Genomic DNA, 1,473 nt, shown 5'->3' on the forward strand with positions numbered 1-1,473 from the left:
CAAATTTCTTCACCGTCCTCCTGTCCCCGATGTGCAGCCTGCTCTGAATCTGTTATTCTGATTCTCTGTGTGCTATGTGGATTTGTGTGTGGGTCTGATTTTTGTTAATGCCTGCATGGGCCTGTGCAGTGTGTGATTTTCTCTTTCTCTCTCTGTGTTTCTCTCTCTGTTTGTATCTTCATGTGTAAATTCACTGGAATGTTTAAAAATATCCACAGCTTTGCCAATTTTCACCAGGAATTTTTCTCGGTCAACAAATTCTCACTTGTTCCCTACCTAAGGGTTCACTCTTGGATGGCATCAAATTAACCTATGAAATTCTGAACTGAAACCTCACCTGCTTTTCAGGGATTCTTCCTTAGACTCAGAGGATCAAGAGCTGGAAAATTCACCTAATTCAGTTTAAAGGCAAAGCTTCACTGAGGGTTGAAATTCCAAGCCCTTGTTTACAAAATGAGAAAAAGAGCCAGGGGAAGCACTTCTTTTTGGTTCACAGAATAAAGCGTTTGTCATTTAAGGGTTTGTTTCCCATATTTTAAAACCACAAGGGGTCTTCCTAAACACCCAGTCTGACCTCCTGTCTAGCACGGGCCCGACCCCTGCCCCCGAAGAATTCCTTTTCAACTAGAACAGATCTGTTTAAAAAAAAATAGATCCAATATTGATTTGAAAATTTCCAGGAATGGAGACTCCACCAGGACTCTGGGTAAGATTTTCAATGGTTAATTCCCTTCCCTGTCAGAAAGCACGCCTTATTTCCAATCTGAATGTGTCTAGCTTCACTTCCAGCCATTGGCTCACATTATACATTTGTCTGTTAGATTGAAGAGCCTGTTCGTAAGTATTGTTCCTCATGTAGGTACTTAGGGAGTGAGATTGTCATCCCCTAAACCTTTTCTGAGCTCTTTGTGACTAATTTGCACCTGTCTATTTGTGGACATCTAGGTGCACAGTGGAAACATGCCCACATTCTGCTCCTAGTCAGTGGGAAGCTTTGATTTTGATATGGTCTCCAAAGCCCTTGCCAAGATCACGTAGAAGATGGGGGAATCAGGGAAAAACCATCAATTTGTTAAAATTGCAAGTGAAGAATAAATTAAGGTGTTTTGCTGTAAAGTCACTTTTCCCTGACTGGGAATTGAACCCAGGCCGTGGCAGTGAGAGTGCCAAATCCTAACCACTAGACCACCAGGGAGAGGAGAATAATGTTGTTCTTCTCAGCTGTGCTACACTTTCTTAGGCTATTTTCTGTCCAATTTCTGAAACTGCTTCTTTGTCCATTCCCTGAGCGGCTAAGAGCAGAGCGGGCAGGAACCCCTGTGCTCAGGGTCACAACCTGAGCCCAACCCAAGCCACTGAAACAAACTCAAGTGCTGCGTCAGTTTCCTCCACTAGGATCACAGAGCAACACAAAGAAAACCCAGGAGGAACAATCCTCCTCTGCCTTCATTCACCCCATTGCAACCCTCTCAG

General features: G+C 43.6%; 1 non-coding gene across 1 annotated transcript; it reads right to left on the reverse strand.

Moving 5' to 3' along the window:
• Window positions 1-1,123: 1,123 nt before the first annotated feature.
• Window positions 1,124-1,195, reverse strand: TRNAE-CUC (transfer RNA glutamic acid (anticodon CUC)). Its single transcript has one exon. It is a non-coding gene; the product is annotated as a tRNA-Glu (tRNA).
• Between the last annotated feature and the right edge of the window lie 278 nt (window positions 1,196-1,473).

The sequence above is a fragment of the Caretta caretta genome, chromosome 28, assembly GCF_965140235.1.
Source record: "Caretta caretta isolate rCarCar2 chromosome 28, rCarCar1.hap1, whole genome shotgun sequence".
Lineage (NCBI taxonomy): Eukaryota > Metazoa > Chordata > Testudines > Cheloniidae > Caretta > Caretta caretta.